We start from the raw sequence: 17,345 nt of genomic DNA on the forward strand, positions 1-17,345 counted from the left end.
TAGAAAGCTAATACAGTTGGAGGAAAGAAAGGATTTTACTTTTCAATCCCAAAGGTTTGAATTTTTTATATTTTCTCTCACTTCTGTTCCCCATGCTACCCCCATCACTGGCCAAGTACTTTTTCTAGATGCATATTTCTTAGAATACCTGGTCAAATGCAATGTTTTATTGGAGAAAAAATGAAAAGGATTCATATAATATCAAATTCAAATAATGTGTTCAATAGCACTCAAAAGCCTAGTCCTGATATTTGTGAGACCTTAAAAACTAAACAGAAAACTTTTATAATCCCTTAAAACTTTCCTTTTTCATTATTTTTCACATAATTCTTTCTCTATAAACTATGACCAAAATACTTATGCCCTATGTAGAGCTCACTAATTTTGAGATGTAATCTATTATGCAAACTAAGAATATAAGCTCTGGTACAAAACTCTACCACTTATTAAATGGGTAGTAGTCTGCTAGTTATGTTAGTTCTTTGTATTTCAGTTTCTTCTTTGAAACAAAGATACTTGTATCTTCTAGTATTATTGCCAGTTTAAATGAACATTGACACATTAAGTGTTCACCTACTATGAATTGTTATGATTACTATTAGTCATAACCTATGTATTATTACCCCAGCTTCAAATATGAATTGAAAACAGTAATCATGAAGTTACTCAAAAATTTGATATAAATGAGTCTATCCTTCCCTCTTTCTTTCTCATATAAGAAGTTTCACTGTATTTTTATTTTATAACCCTTGGAATTTGAACACATGTCTCCTTCAATTAAAGCTCCTTTTTTTATATCGACTTACTGGAAAGAATTGTCTCCACTTGTTATTTTCCTTTCCAACCCTCCTAACCTTGTCTGCCTTCTTCCCCTGCTCCACCTTTCAAATACACGTTCTACTGAGGTTGATTTTCTAAGGCAGACTTCTAAATCCAACTGTCTTCTTTCTCCTTAACTTATTATTTTCTTTGATATGCTTTACTTTTTTACATTTTCCTCTTAACACTCTGAAGGGAATGCCACCAGTGTGAGGCTGAGGGCTGGGGATAGACTCAAAAAGTCATAAAAAGAACATGATCTACATCATACAATGATATACTGTACCACTCGGCCCTTATGGCAGACTTCTTAGACAAACAAGCAAACAAGAAACATGCGTACACAAGACTGACAACATTTTGACCTGTTTCACTGAGGGGAGTTTGATGGAATTACAACAGCATTTCTCTCACTACCACCAATATAGTCTCACCTCCAAAAGTAGCACAAAGTACGAGAGTGGCACTTCAGATCGATGTTCTCTCCAATGATGGACATTTTTTTCCCCTTAAATATTTAGTATTTACTGAATGTAAAAGGAGTAGAGCTTTGGAACTGACATGATTAATTTCTCAATTCTCTTTGGGTTTTAAAGCCCACAATATTTATTGCCTACTTCTCTATTACAAATCCTATTGTACTTGTACCTTAGCTTTAGGCTGTATCTGTTTGTCAGGATAGAATTTCTCTTCTCTTTGCTACTCCATTAGCTTCTTGTTTTCATTGCCCCTTTTTCCCTACAGTTGATCAATACCATGTTAGGCTGCACACTCTTGTAACATATCTTCTCTCAGGACTTGCCAGTGAAAAAATGTATGAGGATCCTACATTAAGAATAACATCTTCCTCCTCTTTTGCCTCATCACGAAGCATTTTATTCACTCCTACGATGGTCATTGGCACTGTGGAAGATAAGCCACAATGATAGAGACCCCAACATTCATGTTCATATGAATAACTTGTTTCCATTATTTGAACTCAGTTATTACAGAATTTAAAGAAAGAAAAAAAAGCTGCTCTTCTACATATTTGGACATGACAAAAATAAATCCGCTCATTTCCTGAGTGTTGTAAGGACAGAATATAGTCCTTATTTCTATATGTATTTAGCTCAGATAAAGCTAGCTAATAAATGAGCAAAGCTTTCTGTTTCAGAACCGAAACAAGTGATGTCAGTTAAATCTAGAGAGCTAAAGTTACTACTACTTCTATAATTAGTAAGCAGAATTCTATTTTAGTGAAAACTGTGGTATTTTAAGAAGAAATCTTGTCATTTTATCTTCTAAATGCCACCTTTCAACTTGTAAGTTTTAATCCTGGTTATATAGGGCTTTATTTTTAAAACATACAAAAAATATAATGTCAATAAGCAAAAACTACTTATTTTCTATTTACTCTGTAAACAGATTCTACGTCAAGAGAAGGCAATGTATTTAAAGAGCACTTTCAAGTTTTTAAAATTGCATAACTTATGATCACATTGTTCTGGAGTAAATTGTTTTTAAATTTAATGCACACCTGACAAACTCTAATTCTGTCACTCTGTAGAGACTCTTCTCAAATTGTACTTTATAAAGAGTATTTCTCTTTTCCTTTTAGGTGAAAATCAGTGCGAACTGAGGCACAGGTGATTTTAAGGTGAAACTTACGTTTCTTGTTCCTCAAATCCTGATCTTTCCTCGCTCAAGATAAACAATAGTTCTATGAGAATTGTGTCAAAGAAGCAATTTTGAAGTTTTATTGGCATCGAGTTTATAGTTATGTCTTTTTTCTAATCTCTAAAGCAATCATTTATCTTTATATTTTCATTAATTTTATTTCATTTATTAATCTGCCTGCTAAGTGGAATCCCTCCTTTCTCCATACCAGTCTCTGTTCCTAGCTGTCGTGTGTTTCAGGACTATCCAGGGGCCATTTTCTTCCACTACCTCCTGGCTTGTTCCAGCTTTTTGATCTTAACTCGTTCTCTTTCCCTCTTTTCATTTTGATTTTTCTGAAATATATCCTACAGTATCTTTCACTGAAAAATGTGAACAAAAATAACTTTTCTGTGTTCTTACATCTGAAAATGTTTTATTCTATCAACTTAGCTGAGTGCAGAGTTTCTCAAGTGAATATTATGTTCCTTCATCTCTTTGAAGGCAACTGCTGTCCTATTCAGCATTACTAGTAAGAAATCTGGTGAAAGTACAATTACTAATTCTTGGAAGCATTTTTTTTTTCATTTTTTTCTCTCACTTTTGTAAGCATTTGCATCCATTTGTCTTTGGAATTCTGATCTTTCCCAATGGCAAGTCTAGTTATAGTCTCTTTAATTTATCCTGCCTGCCATTTGATAAGCAATTTGGGGGTGGATGGGTGGCTCAAACTCACGATTCTGAGATCAAGAGTCACATGCTCTACTGAGCTAGCCAGGTGCTCCCATAAGAAACTTAAGTTTGAAATTTCATCTCTTAAGTTAGAAAAATATTTTTCTTATAATTTCTTCAATGACTTTTTTCCTCTCCGTTCTCTCTACATTTCTCTGGAAATAAATGTACATGCGTGTTATGTCTGGAATTTCCCACCCTAATAGTTTCTTATTTTGTAGTTTTCATCTACCTTTGTACTCCATTTTGGGAACATTCATGGATTTGATCTTTCTGCCACAAAAAAAAAAAAAAAGCCCTATTTGGTTAGCCCATTGTTCTAGTCATCATCCATTGATGATATTATTTGTGTAATCAACAATTCTTCTTCTAAATATATTAGTTATGTTAGGTTACTTATTTAACAAGCAAGTACCATATCTCTGTGCTAAAAAACAAAAAAAAAACCCGTTTCTTTGTTTCTCACAACATTCTCCACTGCAAAACAGATGAGGTTTCCTGGTTTCACACAGACACAGGCCATTTCCATTGCTTGGTTTAGCCATTCTTGAAAGTCCCACAGACTCCACTGGGTCCTCTGCATCTGTTCAGCAACAGCAAAAGGGAGAATATGAAGAATCTCAAAATAGGTTTTAGGGGCCAGATGGAAATGTTGGAGTCATGGGAGAAGAAATGATGTTTCTGATTAGGAAAAGCCTTCTGTTCTGAGAAATTTGGATTTTTCCTAAAGGCAATGAAACTTTGAAGGGTGTTAAGATTTTTAGCTAGCAGTATCAGTTGTGTGATTTAGAAATATTGTTCTGGCTGCTCTGTAAATTATAGATCTCGGTTGAGCAAAGACAACTTTTAAGAAAATGTTGTCAAAAACCAGGTGATAAATCATGGTGTTTTGAACCATAAACATGAACATGGGTAAGAAGAGAAGTGAGAAACTGAAAACATGATATTAAGGAAACAACAGGGCCTGGTGATGATTGGGCGTTAGTGCAGAGGCCGAATGAGAAGTCAACACAGTCAAGTTTCTTATTTTCACAATGGGGTGGATTACATTTGCTAAGCTAGAGAATTTTGCAAGAGAAGCACATTAAGGGGAAAATTCAAATGATTTGAGGGATAAATGGAGATGCTCAGTGTATCTTTGGATTTGTGGTTTTGTAGCTCAAGAGAGACATAAGAGCAGAAAGACTTAAAAGGTATCACTTAATTAACCTAATAATGATAAAAGAATAAATGAGAGTCAAAGAGAGTATCTATTTTCCTTATATTCATATCACTGAGCAAATTATAGTTGTTAATTATGTTTTCTCTTTTCATAAACAATATGTGAGATAATGGGAATCATGTCTAAGAGATTTTGAACATTTTAAAATACTGATGAAGAGGTAGTAAAAAGGAAAGGTTGTTATTAAAATAAACTAGTTGTTATTTAGCAAGTAAGGGCAGATAGAACTCAAAAGAGGAGTAAAGGAATTAGTGTTTGGAGGTTTCTTCATAGTGATACGAGAAAAAGACATTTGCCTGAAGGCTAATAAGGTTTTGAGAATTAATGCAGTTCTTTTCCCAAGGATGACATTTTCTCTGTAAAGCTGAATACAACTGGTGGGAAGGAGTATCTGACAAGTGAGAGTTTTAAAAGAACTGTGGTGGAGATGAAGGAGACGTAGTCCTTGGGAAAGATATACAGAACATTCAGTATTTCTTTATGAATCATGCAAACAGTGTTACAAGAAACAAGCTGTAGTATAAAGAAGGAATAGATCTGTCCCAATCAGCAAATCAAAAAACACTAAACATTATATATAGCAATTGTGGAAACTTTAAGGAAGAACAGGATTTCAATATGGAAAATATAGGAAAGGTAAAAACAATGAGTAAAGATGTGCAGAAATAGGCAAGTAGATACATTGCCAAAATGGTTCAGAGATCTATGTGCTGTTAGTTTGGGTGTTGGAAGAGGAATGGAAGCCAGTCAGTTATTTTGGGGTTAGAGCATCTAAATGTCAAACATCTAAATGTCCTTCTGAAGAATTTTGATTCTGTTCCGTCAGTGCTGATGTTCAAAAACAACACCACAATGTTTTATTCTTACTGGATTTGAAAGGGAAGAAAGATAAAGCATATATTTGAAGATGAATTAGAAATGATTTTGGTACTTCAACAACAAAGAAAGATATCTTGCTTGAATTTGTTCATGCATCCTCATAAAAAATTTTTACTAACTTGATATAACTGTGATCACCAGGGGAATATAAACAAAAATAAAAATGCTACCAATGTATTACCAGAATTTTGGGATAATTCCCACTAACCACATATGAATTTTACTGGGTTTAGTTAAGAAATACCATTGAAATTTCACACATTTGTAGTTGTCCTAAGCAGAGGAAATGTGTAAGAAGATTTCTTTTGCCTGCATATATTGTGTAAAAAAAATATCAGAAATTCAGACCTAACCACACCATTCTATTTTAGGGATGTGGCCTCTTCGAGGCAATGGGATTGTTAACACCATCTACCCTTTCTTTTAACAGTATATTCTCTGTATCCACTGAGGAATGGTAAATATTGATACAAAATCAAACTAGAAGTAAGGTGGGGGAGGGCATTTAAAGATAATTGTATACTTCATTTCTAAAGATATAGAATCTTTGGCTTAAAGGACATGATAAAATTAGAGAAAAAAAAGAAAATTGATAATAGTAAATATTAGGAATATGGGATTTTTGTGTTCATATAATAGGTGTAGGACAATTCCTACCTCTCAGTCCAGAGTAGATGCATTAGATCAATTTCTATGGAAAACAGGGAATTGGGATGAAAGCTGAGTGCATTCTGCTGTAGGTAGTTGAACCCTGAATGAAAAGTTAACTGAATACAGTGAGTCCACTAGAAAATATCAGGCTTGGATATCCAATTTGATATCTCCAAATTTCTCATTTGATGCAAAATAAATGAGACATGAGTCCTTAGAAAATACACCCTGAAAAAAGAAAATAAAGGATACATCTTATAATTCAGAAGAAAAGCATAATATGGAAATAATGTAAATAGGAATTTGAACAGTTTTAGAAGACAAATTGACATCAATACTGCCTCTATGAAATTTGACAGAGAAAGCCATAGGGAATAAGCAAGACAATGTGAAAAACAAAGCAAAACTTAACAAAACCAAAGCAGAAGCAGGAATACATAAGACACTGGATGATATAAGAATGGTTTTCAAGGTCAAAATCCAGTAGTAGACTGAAATATTTACAGTTATTTTTTTTTTTAATTTTTTTTTCAACATTTTTTATTTATTTTTGGGACAGAGAGAGACAGAGCATGAACGGGGGAAGGGCAGAGAGAGAGGGAGACACAGAATCGGAAACGGGCTCCAGGCTCCGAGCCATCAGCCCAGAGCCTGACGCGGGGCTCGAACTCACGCACCGCGAGATCGTGACCTGGCTGAAGTCGGACGCTTAACCGACTGCGCCACCCAGGCGCCCTGAAATATTTACAGTTATTTAGCTCTTAATGCATTCATGAGTTTATTTATTTTATTTAAAATTTTTAATGTGTATTTTTTTTTTTTTCTTGAGAGAGAGAGAGACAGAGTGAGAGCAGGGGAGGGGCAGAGAGAGAGGGAGATAGAGAATCTGAAGCAGGATCCAGGTTCTGAGCTAGTCAGCAGAGAGCCTGAAGTGGGGCTCAAACTAACAAACAGAGAGATCATGACCTGAACTAATGTCATTTGCTCAATTGACTGAGCCACCCAGGTGCCCTCTGAGTTTATTTTATGTGTAGCATAAGTAATTGGTCCAATTTCATTCTTTTGCATGTCTGATTTTCCTAGCACCATTTACAGAAGATACTGTCTTTTCCCCATGGTATTTCTTGCCTCCTTTGTTGTAGATTAATTGACCATAAAACTGTGGGTTAATCTCTTGGTTCTCTGTTCTTTTCCAGTGATCTATGTCTCTATTTGTGTGTCAGTACCATGCTGTTTTGATTGCTATCGCTTGTGGTATATCTTACAGTCTGGAATTGTGATACCTCCAGCTTTGTTGTTCTTTCTCAGGATTGCCTTGGCTCTTCAGGGTCTTTTGTAGTTCCTTAACAAATTTTAGGATTATTTGTTCTAGTTCTAGAAAAATTGCTTTTGGTATTTTGACAGGGATTGCATTAAGTTGTAGGTTGCTTTGGATAGTATTGACATTTTGACAATATTAATTCTTCCAATTCATGGGCATGGAATAACTTTTCATTTGTTTGTGTGATCTTCAATTTCTTCATCAATGTTTTGTAGTTTTCAGATAACAGATCTTTCAACCCTCAGTAAAAATATTTGTATGGTGAAAATAGAATAAAAGAATCTATAGCCTCAATAGTTTTCACTGACTGGTAAAGTTTCATTTTTTTATTTTGCTTAATTGGAAATAAACAAATTTCTTATGTTGTGTGTTTCTTTATTACTTGCAAAAAAGAGACAAGAATATTGTTAACTACAAAAATGATTTCAAGTACTAAGTACATTCCTGCAAGTGCTCAAAGTGACTGATATATATGATTCAATTATATATTTAAAATAATTCTATATCTTAGCTAATATTATCATTAAGCAAGAAGGTCAGCCCAGGTAGATCAAGTGACTTTCCCAAATTTATACAGCTAGTCAGTGTGTAATACATATAAAATATTCTAGGTCTTATAAATGTAATGGTATTGATAATTTAATTTGCATCTTCTCTTTTACCTTGTTCCTTGTGTACTTTATTAGTATTTCAAGGCCCCATTTTTTTTAAGATGTGAAAGTTTTACTTAAAACATAAACCAAGTTTATTTTTTCTTGTCAACACTCAATTTTCAGAAGCAAATTCAAACTAATTTCTGATTTAATAGCTTTGTTCTTTCTATAGCATCATTTTACAAAATTCTACTAAAGATAACCACCTCTAGATGCTACTCAGATCATTAAAATGCAAATTGGCTTCCAAAAATTGAATATACAACATCCCATGTGTGATAGAAGAGCATTCTTCCTCTCTCTCTCTCTCTCTCTCTCTCTCTCGCTCATGTTAAGCTTATTTCATTAAGCTTGTACATATGTGTATACTTATATCTCCACTTTGAAACAAATAATTTTTTTTTAGATTTTGCTTATTTTAAAAGTGAATTGAGGAAGCTAAACTCTTCTTTATTGGGGGGATATTTATATTGTATCCTTGGCTGAAGTACAGCAGGTGGCCGTGTGTGGGAGGAATGAACTGAACAAAAATATGATTGGTTAGAATGCCAGGACACTTCCTAAAGAGAATTATGGGATGGTGACATTTCCAAAAATGTCAAAGAAAAGAAACGTTTGGCTCAGTTACACAGACTGTAATTCCAAAGTTAAATAGCTAATGCTTGTTTTGATTACCGTGCTGCACATGTAGCAGTATATTTTTTTGTACATACTGCAACCAGTAGAAGATGAGGCTGAGAATTCATCAAGAAGGTTATACTTTTGGTCAAATTATTTTAGACTGTATAAAAAAAGTAAACCATAATTTAAAATCATATTGTAAAATGTCTGAAGCTTTTTTTTTTGCTAGTTTATTTTATTTCACTTCAACCCAGTCATGGGGCCAAGTGCTGAGGTTATAGTTTCTTGTTTTAGGAGCTCTCAGCCTAGCTAGGAGGGGAGGGTGAGAAGGAGACAGAGAGGGAGAAAAGGAGAGAGGGAGAGGCAAAGGGATGGGGGAGAGAAGGAGGGAGAAACAGGGGGGACAGGGGGAGATAGAAGAATTTTTCCAATAGAGTATAAATGCTATGACAGGCTCTAAGAGGATGGAATGGGAAGATGATCCTTCCTTTTTGGTAAGGGTACTAATAATATGTTTCATGAAAGAATTTTGTCTCAAAATCTAAGATGGGTTAAATAATAAGATTTATTCAAGCGTGGAGGGGAGACAGAGAGAGAGACTGAAAAACTGTTTTCAATCAGAAACACTAGTGGAAATAAATAGGAGAGAAGACCTGAAACAGCTAGACTGTTGGTAGGTTTGTTCTATGTAAATGTCTCTCCTTCTTGGAGCCAATGTGATAAAATATGAAATGAGTCCTCCAATGATACAATGTGGTCCTGGTTGTTTATGGATACAGCTGTACACATTTTTGTGGTTTTATTCCCTAACGTGGCAGGGGATGTGGGCCAGGAAGTAGAAGGATCCATTCTTATAGGATTTGTATGCCATAGTCCGATTTTCAAGAAGGCAATAGACATATTGGTGGTGAGCACAGGCTCTTCCTTTCCCCCTGCCTTTACCTAAGCCAGCTGTAAGAGGTATTAAAACAGCTATCAGTCATATTACTGACTTTATGCTAGACAGTGTGGGGAGCATTTTATATATCATCTCATTAAATGGCACAATCATTTAAGTAGGTGTTGTGATATCCATTCCCTGGGTCCTAATAGCCTTTACTACCTTCATCTACTTCACTAAACAAAAGTATACCAAATGCCTACTGGTGTTAAGTGTTATTTTAAATATAGATCCAAACAAAATAGTAAACAAATTAGACAAATTTCTGCTAGCACAGAAGTCACTTTCTTTTCTTTTTAAAATTGTTAATGTTTTTATTTGCTTTTAAGAGACAGAGAGAGAGACAGAGACAGAGCATGAGCAGGAGATGGAAAGAGAGAGGAGTAGACAGAATCCAAAGCAGGTTTCAGGCTCTGAACTGTCAGCACAGAGCCCGAGGCAGGGCTCGAACTCACGAACCATGAGATCATGACCTGAGCCAAAATCAGAAGCTTAACCGACTGAGTCACCCAGGCGTCCCCAGAAGTAACTTTCTAAGGTGAGAAGGAAATAAGCATTTCCTTATGTTTCAGGTGGTGGTAAGTGCCATAAAGAAAGGTAAACCAAGGTAATGTGGTAAATGGTGAAGATGTAAAGTATAAAAAGCAATTTTATAAAGGATGTAAAAGGAGGCCTCTCTGATTTAAAAGAAAAAATACTTTAAAGGTATCTGAATAATCTGTGGGCCAAACGGTTGTGAGAGAGCAGCCCAGGCCTAGGGAAACTACTAAACCTTCTATGTATGCTTATTTAAGGAATGAAAGGACACCTATAGGTAGACAGAAATGACTTCAACAAGGCAGACATGGGATCACAAGGCCTTCAAGCATTATGATCTTAGTTGACTCGCTAATCTTCATCAGTGAACATAGGTAAGAGAAACTACTAGAACTGAGGGTAAGGAAAATGAGATTGTTGAAACCAATGACTTTATTACACATTGTGAGTTATGACAGAAACTGCTATTTTCAAGGTATACTAAACATACTAGAAATGTAGAAAATTGGGTTGGATAATATATTCATTTAATTCCATCATTCCTATGACATGACAGTTCACATCCTGGCAAAGAGCACTGAGGAGGAAGAAAGACACCCATATGTATTTATTTTGTGTGTATGTATGTATATCCACGCATATGTTTATATGTATATATGTGTGTATATATAATCTATATGTATATATGTGTGTATATATAGTATATGTATCTATGTATGTGTGCATGTAGTTATGACAAAAATAATTGCAGACAAGAAAAAGGAAGTAGACACTCCTAAACACTTAATGCCTGGAGGGAAATCTGACCCAGTGTCCCCTCTGCTATATTCTATTGCTGAAAGCAGTTATAAAGGCAGCCCAAATTCAAGGGAACGAGACATAGACTCACTTTCGAAAGGAAGAATGTCACAGACTAAGTAGCTATCTTTAACAAATCATAGCTTTCAATAAAATACCACTTTATACTCACCAAGTTGGCAGAAATTAAGTCATTTTGATAATTTGGTGAAGATATAAATTAGTAGGAATTTTTGTGGTTATATATGCAAACACACACATAAATGTATATGCATGGATATGTACACTTAAGGTCTATAATATATACTTAAATAAAATGGAATTCTACTATACATATTTTAAACTACTTTATTTCCTAACAATGTATCATGAATATCTTTCTATATAAATAAGTATTCAGAAAAGGAACTATTTTAATACCCAATTTTCTATCATATGAACATTCCTTCATTTTTGCATTTCCTTATCATTAAACAATTAGTATATAACTGTAATGCGCTGGTTTGTATGTTATGCGGAACTTGAAGATTTAGTTGAGAGGCATTTTCTCTTTCTTCTATTATTCGCCAGATAATTTACAAAATGGGATGATTTGTTCTTCAAATCTATGGACAACATTTTTTAAAAATCATATTAGTTTGGTGATTTCTCTTAAATACATTTTTAATTTTTTTATGTTTATTTATTTTTGAGAGAGGAAGAGAGACAGAATGTGAGCAAGAAAGGGGCAAACACAGAATCGGAAGCAGGCTCCAGGCTCTGAGCTATTGGCACAGAGCCGGATGCAGGGCTCAAAATCACGAGCTGTGAGATCATGACCTGAGCTGAAGTTGTTCACTTAACCCATTGAGCCACTTAGGCACTCCATCTTCTCTTAAATAATTTTCAAAAGACAATATAATTTATTTAGTGGATAATAGGACAATTTAATCATTCTGTTTCTTTAGTTAATATCAGAACAATTCATTTTTCAGAAATGTGTCCATTTAAAAATTTTAAAACTTCTTGACATATTTTTATAACATTGCAATATATCCTTTTTCATTTTTGTTGATTCTGTTTTACATGCTGATTCTGCATATACATGCTGTATAGATTTACTAATATTTCTGTAGTCTTAGCAACATTTTGTTTTGTTTAGGGACTATTTCATTAAATGTGTAAAATCTGCAGTTGTTATATATGCTTTTTCTTTTTTAATACTTATTTTTAAAAAATTTTTAATATTTATTTATTTTTGAGAGAGAGACAGAGTGTGAGCAGGGGAGGGGCAGAGGGAGAGAGGGAGACATGGAATCCGAAGCAGGCTCCAGGCTCTGAGATGTCAGTACAGAGCCCGACGTGGGGCCCGAACTCACGAACCATGAGATCATGACCTGAGCCAAAACCAACAGTTGGATGTTTAACTGACTGAGCCATCCAGGCACTCCTGGTTGCTATGTATTCTTCAAGAATTGGAACTTTTTAATTTGGCATTAAACTATTCATTTTCAGTCTACTTTGTCTGATGTGAAACATAGATATTCTAACTTTTGTTTGGTTATTATAGTATGCATATTTAATTTTTCTGTATTCCATCTACATTTATTTTTGGTATACCTCTCTGTGTATGTATAACACACACGCGCACGCACACACACACACACACACATAATCAATTTAGTCAAGTTGTACAATCCTATTTTAACCTTGTGAATTTAGTTTATTTTGATTTGATCTCATTATTGACGTATTTATGTTTTTTCTACCATCTTTTTGTTGTTGCTGTTGTTGTTCTCTATTTTTACTCCTTATTTCAGCTTCTTTTTCTCTTTGTCTTTTAAATGTTTAATTTTTTATTCTATTTCCTATGTACTCATTTGGAAGATACTTTATAAAAATATTTTTAGTGAATGGGCTTAAAATTTTATGTTGCATTCCTAAAGTCTAAATAAATACCAAAATTCCCTTCCTCACCAACACATACTTAAAAACATTTCACTTTTATTATCTTCTCTCGATTTGCTATTCTTATACACTATTTTATTGAATTTTCTTTTTTTAGCTCAATACTTTACATGTTACTAATATCATTATTTTATATGAACTGTGATTAGTTTTATCTACACATTAACTCAATTTTCTAGCTCAAAGGAGTCTCCAAATGACTAATAAGCACCATTATCTAGTTTTACAGACTGTCTTCTTTTATAAAATATTTCTGATTTTGTTAAAGTATAAATTTTTACCCTTAAATAATGAAAACATTGCCTTTTACTCCTTAAGATAAAAACAAGAAACAAAAACTAAGAACTTGGCCATGACCCCTTTTAATGAATGCCCCTGTGGCGTTTACATTCTGTTCCCTTTCATTTTAAAATTTATTTTCTAATAATTTATGAAGATGATAAGCTTATAGTTTTATATTTACTTATAGTTGAATAAAAAACAGAGAAAGCATTATTAAATAAACTGTCTTGTATCACACACAGCTTAAAAATACAGAACTAGATGTAGCTCTTTTGAGTAGTATAATCATAAAATATTTTATTCTTCAGTTTCATTGGATGGTTTAATACTAGAAAAAGTGGGAGAACGATTAATGTACCTTCATTGGAGATATTTGGAAGCCAAACAAAGATTTGATACTGTTTGTTACAAATGAGAATTTGAAAAATTGCAATGGTTCTTGGAGATTACTTAGCATGGCATAATGTTAACAATTAATTTGAACTTATCATATTGGTTTGACTTTGTGGAATAAAATTGTTTAAAAAATGTCATTGTAGAATAACTTTTAAAAGGTCATTTGTAATTAAATGAAAATAAAAATAAAAGCATCAAAATTTGTTGGATTCAGCAAAGGTAATCCTTACAGGTAAATTTATAGCATTGAATATATGTATTAGAGAAGAAAGAAATAAAATCAATAATCTAAGCTTCCACCTTAGAAACTATAAAAAGAAGATTGAATTATATCCAAAGAAAGCACAAGAAAATAAACAGTAAAAATTAGAGCAGAAATTCATGGAATTGACACAGGAAATCAATTCAGAAAATCAAAACCAAAAGCAATTGAAAATATCCAAAAAAATTGATAAATCTCTAGTTACTCTATCTAACTTTTAAGAAAAAATGAGAGAGAGAGAGAGAGGGAAGATATAAAACCTCTAGGTTTGTTTATCTTACTTAAGACTGGATTCTTTGGGGTCTTTTGTGGTTGCATATAATTTCATAATTGTTTTCCTTCTCTATTTCTGTAAAAAACACCATTGGGATTTTGATAGGAATTGCACTAAAACTGTAGGTCACTTTGTGTAATATGAGCAGCTCAATGATATGAACTTTTCTAGTTCACAGTGGAGTGCCATTCTATTTGTTTACGTCTTCCATCCACATAAAATGTTCTTCTATTTACTTGTGTCTTCTTAAATTTCTTTCATCAATGTTTTATAGTTTTTAGTGTATAAGTCTTTCATCCCCTTAGCTAAGTCTATTTCAAAATATTTTATTATTTTTGATGCTTTCCTAAATAGAATTATTTTTAAAATTTCCTTTTCATATAGGTTATTGTTGGTGTATAGAAACGCAGGTGAATGTTGTATGTTGATTTTGTTTCCTGAAACTGTACTAACTTCATTTGTTAATTGTAATGTGGTGTGTGTGTGTGTGTGTGTGTGTGTGTGTGAGTCGTTAGAGTTTTCAGCATATAAGATTATATCATTTGCAAGCAGAGAGAGTTTTACTTCTTTCTTTCTTTCTGACTTTATCCTTTATTTCTTTTTCTTGACCCATTACTCTGACTAGGACTTCCAATATTGTGCTGAACAGAGGTGAGAAGAATGAGCATCCTTGCCTTATTCCCAACATAGAGGTAAAGCTTTATATTTTCCACCATTGAATACAATATTAGCAGTGGGCTTGTCATATGTATATGCTTATATTATGTTAAGATAATGTCTTTCTATTCCTTGTTTATTGAGAGTTTTTTTTCAGCCACTTTGTAACACAGTTTGGCAGTTTCTTGCAAAAGTAAACATAGTCTTACTACATGATCCAGCAGTCGTGCTCCTGGGTATTTACCCAAATGAGTTGAAAACTTATGTCCACAAAAAAGCCTGCACATGGATGTTTATAGCAGCTTTATTCGTAATCGCCCATATTTGATTGAAGGACAGCCAAGATATCCTTCAATAGGTGAACAGACAAACAACTGGGATATCCCTACAATGGAATATTATTCTTTGCTCAAAAAGAAATGGACTATCAATCCAGGGCGGGGGGAAAGGAAGGAACCTTAGATTCATATTGCTAAGTGAAAAAAGGCAATCTGAAATGGCTGCATACTATATGGTTTCAATTAGATGACATTATGGGAAAGGAAAAACTATATAGATAGTAAAGAAAAGAATCAACAGTTTGTAGAACTTCAGGGTGGAGGATGGACAGGGGGAGAAATGCATAGGTGGAGCACAGGGGCTATTTAGAAAATGAAACTCTAAAGTGTGATACCATTATAGTGGATACATGGCATTACACATTGGTCAAAATCTGTGATAATTTACAATACAAAGAAGGTGCCCTAATATAAACCATGGTCTCTAGGTAATAATAAAGTATCAATATTGGTTCATCAATTGTAACAAACCTACCACAGGAAGGAAAGATGTTAATAATAGGAGAAATTATACAAGGATGGCGGGGTAGAAAGATAGGAATAGGGAGTAGGGATGTATGGAACCTCTGTGTACTTTCTACTCTTCTTTTTTGTAAACCTAAGCTTTCTTTAAAACACGAAGTCCATTAATAAAAGATAAAATTATATTTACTTATAAAAAGTAAGCATTTATTGTATTATCCATATTCCTTAAGAAACTTTCCAAAACACTATACCTAGTAACAAGGCTTCTTATAAATTTCTTTAGTATTTCTCATTTTGCATTAAATGAGATTGTTCAAATAGGAAGAGGCCTGCATAAGCTAACCATCCTCCACCCCATCTAAACCTATTATACTTTGTGTGGTTTGTCATAATAGTGCCAAAAGGAAATGAATAACATTCAAAATATCCTCAATAAGCTTCATGACCAAAAGAAGATTTTCTATTCTGAGATCTAAAAGTAAGTCATCTAAATACCTTGGTGAACTGTTTCGTAATGAAATACAAATAATTCTTTGGAATTCAGAAGAGTTGAGCTGGATACTGCCTTTGTTAAAACTACATAGTTATCTCGGTGAAATCTTTTATGTTCTTGAGTTTCCTGTCTTCATTTGTATAAAGAGTAGCTTGTAGTATCTCTGGGGTCTCATTCACCTCTACATTCTATTGTATGATCATATAGTTGTACTTGTTAATGAGCAGCTTGTGATTTTATGTGCTGAGACAGTTCATGCAAATGAATTCTTAAGACTCAGAAGCCTGTTTTCATGCAAATAAACCAACTGATGAAAAATAAAGGAAATGAAGATAATTATGAGCAATATTAATTTACCATCTGTATAAGTCATTTTCTTCATTCTTAAGTCTTTCTTTAAACATGAAAACAAAATTTGAAGGAATAGCAAACTAAAAGCCATCATTATAATGACTGAAAGTCATTTTCATTACCCAAATAGGAACTTAAATGTTTATAAGTATGAGATGACATTACAAATGGGTAATTTCATCAGACCAAGTCTTTTAGAGAATGGAAGATTCGGGGTATTTAATTTAGGTGACACTTATTTTGAAAGCTTAAAAATTAACAGTAGTTAAGCTTCTTTCTTGTTTAGAAGATTATTGGTATAGGGGTGCTTGGGTGGCTAAGTCACTTAAGCATCCAGCTTCAGCTCAGGTTACAATCTCAGGTATCCCGAGTTTCAGCTCCGCTTGGGGCTCTCTGCTGTCACTGAGAAGCCTGCTTCAGATCCTCTGTACCTCTCTCTGTCTGCCCTCCCCCGCTTGCTCTCTCTCTCAAAAATAAATAAACATTAAAAAAGAAAATTACTGGTATAGATCCTGATGTCAATTAAAAATTGTCTTTCACTTTTTTTCATTTCATAGAAACAATTTATGAATTACAATTAATTAGTTCCATTTAGGTATATTTATGTAAAAACTAGCTTTCAAAAAACTCTATTTTCAAATCAGTTCATCTTTAATATTGATACATCATTAAAACTATGTATAGAGGGCCAAGGTCAACACACTGTTTATAAATAACAATTTTTTTAAAAACCTGTAACATTTTTAAATTGTTATCTTTATTCCTTGAAAGTTAATATGCTGTTTCATGTCAATTACCAAAAAGTTATCACATTAATCACTAATAAAAATTTTTCCTTTCAAATTTAGTCTCATTATTTGATGGTTCTGAGTACTTCAAATAGTTCATTTAAGATAAAAACATTGTGAATTTATAATTTTTCGGAATTCTGTGAGGATATAGTTATTTTAGGTGGCATTTTAAGATTTTTGTTTTATTAACGTCAAATTGTTGTCAGAATGAGGTACAAATCAAGTGAAACAATTTCACTGGAGACTGACTAATCAAGCACGATGCTTGCTTATTAATG

The sequence above is a fragment of the Neofelis nebulosa genome, chromosome 5, assembly GCF_028018385.1.
Source record: "Neofelis nebulosa isolate mNeoNeb1 chromosome 5, mNeoNeb1.pri, whole genome shotgun sequence".
NCBI classification, from domain to species: Eukaryota; Metazoa; Chordata; class Mammalia; order Carnivora; family Felidae; genus Neofelis; species Neofelis nebulosa.